The sequence below is a fragment of the Necator americanus genome, chromosome V, assembly GCF_031761385.1.
Source record: "Necator americanus strain Aroian chromosome V, whole genome shotgun sequence".
Lineage (NCBI taxonomy): Eukaryota > Metazoa > Nematoda > Chromadorea > Rhabditida > Ancylostomatidae > Necator > Necator americanus.
The window spans coordinates 34746657-34750070 of NC_087375.1; positions in this window are offsets into that span (position 1 = coordinate 34746657).

The window sequence follows — 3414 nt, forward strand, 5'->3', positions numbered from 1 at the left end:
TCGTCGGTTGTACGTGTGTGTGTGTGTGTGGTAAAAAAAAACAAGAGTGAGTCTTGACCCATTCGAAATACTATGAGGTTGAGGTAATCCATCTCCACGGAGAAGGAGGTTATGCTGTAATTTGTGTAGCGCACACAAAACCCTCCTCATCTCAGCCCGTTCTTATTTTCTTCGTGGCCGGGTCATCGCCGTTTAGAGTAGTAGCTCCTGCGTAATTCGATTCTAAGCGAAGAATGATTCGTTTCGTCGGCGATAAATCGGGATCTAATCGAGTGAGGTTCGGAGAGTTAGTGGATTTGAGGTGAATTCCCCTTCTGATCCTTTGTCCGCCAGGACGCTATCGAGCCTACTGGTCAACCCAAAGAAGCTGGTTTCCTTTATTCTCTTCTACTTTTTCTATAGGTTTTCAGCAGGAATCAGGATTCTCCATCACCAGGATATCATTAACTTCCTCTTCTTTAGAATAACACGCTGTATTATTTATTTTCAAAAATTTATTAATTTTAGTGGAATAATATTAAAAGGAGGTGACAAGACTACGAGTAAGGATTGGAGGTAGAAAGTACGAAGTCATAAACAGCCTACGAAAAAAAAAATGCAAATCGAAAAAGACTGCAATGTTCGTGCATTCGTGTTATTAATTTTAGTTTAATTAAAAAATTATTACCATTTAATTACTATTTATTATCAAGAATTATACTTTTTCTCCTAAAATTCGCCCTTGACCCACGATTTTCATTATTAAAATGAAACGTAGGACTTTTTACAAAAATCAAAAAAAAAATTGAAAAATTTTTCAAAAAGGAAGATCTTCTTTAAGCTTTGATGTTTCTGGACGATTCCTATTCCTCTCTACAAATTCATATTTCAACTGAAAACAAAGTTGTTATGTTTATTTAGATTACTGTATAATATATTTAGATTATTTGTTTTTTGTTTAGAGGATATTTTTATCAGCAGCCGTATCCGCGAAAAAAAAATTATTTTCAAAAAAAAAATCAACAATTCTCCTGGCTTTAAATAAAAGGAGAAAAGATATATCTCCTTTTAAATGATGAAGCTTTAAGAGTTCGAAACTGGGACTCTCAATGGCGTAAAAACACACAGGGGAAAATTTTCATGCCCAACTCAACTGAAGAATTTCATCCAAAAACATTCTAATGAAATACCATTCCATACCTTTTCTTGGATAAGAGAACCTAAAAGTATTTTCCGTAACTTTTAATTAATATTTCTAGCATATTCCAGCTCTATCCGTGCCCTTTGTGAGAAATTCTCGTTCCTTTAAATGATTTTTTCTTTTTTCCCTATTATTTATCCGAGAAAGTACAGCGTCACGTGACTGAAAATTTTGCAGAATTGAATGTATAATAATTCTGTGCGTTTAGGACGTAGAAATTCAATGTGAGACTTCTAGAAAATCCAAATTTTCTCATTCTGAGAATTTTTCTGATCTCCTTCGTGGACAAAACGTTCTAATCAGTTATATACTTACTGACTCTCTTTTACTGTGTAATCCCATTTTTCTTGAAATTTCTAGAAACTTCTCGGACGTGGCTTCAATTTTAAACAAATCAGTGTAGAATTGCATGTGTAGTGTATCAGTGTAAAATTCACATTTGTTGAAATTTTTCCACCTGCACTTTTTGAAATTTTCTTAACGAGAGTAATGGATTTCTTTGGTTTTTATATTTTCTATTAATTTAGGCGGAAAATTCTCTATCATTAACTCTCTATTACTGGGCACTCCTCTTTTTTTTCGAAATTTTTGTTATAACAAAAGATTTTGGGGTTCTACCAGCCTGTCTCTTCATCTACCGGTCATAGGTTGACGTAGGAGTTGTGGAAGACTTATGAGAGTCCAGCCAGATCCACTCAACTATATAATGGGAGGTCAATCAACGGAAAGGAGCGAGGGCTACACGATCTCAAGCTGACGCGTGTCGCGAGCTCAAATTTCCTCGCATCTTTCCTATAGCAATGAATATTTTCCAGAAGTTTTCCTTCAAGTTTCGGCTTACGCTTTTTTTTAATTATTCGTTTTATTATTACATTTTTATTTTTGTTTATTATATTATTACATTTCTATTCATTCAATTATTTTCACTATTTTTTCATTTTTTATTTTTTAATTTTACTTTTTTCACGTTTGAATATTCTTTAGCTGAATACGACAATCTTCTTAGTAGAGTACGGAAAAGTTGCATATTTATCTACCCCCATTTTTTGTAAAATATTTTATTTTGTTTTTTTTGTACTTTTTTAAATTTTTTTTTAATTTCATATTTTAAAACGTTTTGGATAACCATTTTTGAAAGTTGTACTTCAGAACAAACACCGTACGTAAAGTTATTAAATTATATTTATTAAATTAAATTATTAAAGTTATTTAAAGTTCGTCACGTTTTAGGAAAATAAGCGAGCTTCGCAAGTCATGCCCCTTTAACAGTGACTTAAATTTTTCATGTGTGAATCCTTGATCCTTCCGAATCATTTATTGATTTTTCGTGAGGGTTCTTAATCGATTTATTCACTGAAATTTGAGTATTGAGGATTTTCAGGTTGAGAAATATAGTTTCAGAGAACTTCGGTGCTCTTAATTTTAATTTAGAACCAATCGGATAACAGATATTTACTTAGACCAAGGATTCAGAGTCTTACATATCCATGATATGCATGTAGGTTCAGAATTACGGTTATTTTTTTTAGTTATTTCTGGAAATGCGAGAATTTTGGAGACCTTCTCTCCCGCTTTGCCTCCCTTTTTCTAGGCACTTTTCGAAAATTTTCTTCCAAAAAAGGATAAAAGGATAAAGTGCAGGGCATACTTCAATCCCTATGGGGATTCGTTTGCGCGTTCGACTATAATTCGGAATCGTATGAGGTTTATGAACGCCCGTGTCCCGCCTGAACAATAACTTGCGACAAGTCTGGTACTAATTTATTGACTCCGGAGGGAGAAAAGCTTCGGTTCCCACGAGGGAGGATTCGAACCATCGATCACGTGCAGTCACAGCTGGAAATTCTTAAAGGCATCACCCCACGAATCTGAGGTGGTACGGATTTCAGGTGGAGTATTCGTATACGGGCTCGTAGATTATGGAGAGTGGGGTGATTCCGTCCATTTCTTCCTAATTCCCGTAAAAAACGGCCCGGAAGATGCGGCGCGTGCACACGGCTGGCGCGCTCCAATCGAACTCGTTGTAGAAAATAGCGCGCCGGAACGCTCGAAGCCGTCGTCGTCCGGGCCGTTTTTTACGGCAATTAGGAAGAAATGGACGGAATCACCCCTCTCTCCTTAATCTACGATCCCGTATACGAATACTGCACCTGAAATCCGTACCACCTCAGATTCGTGGGGTGATACCTTTAACGACTGCGCTATGACTCGCCCTATAAGGTTTTTTCCGTCGA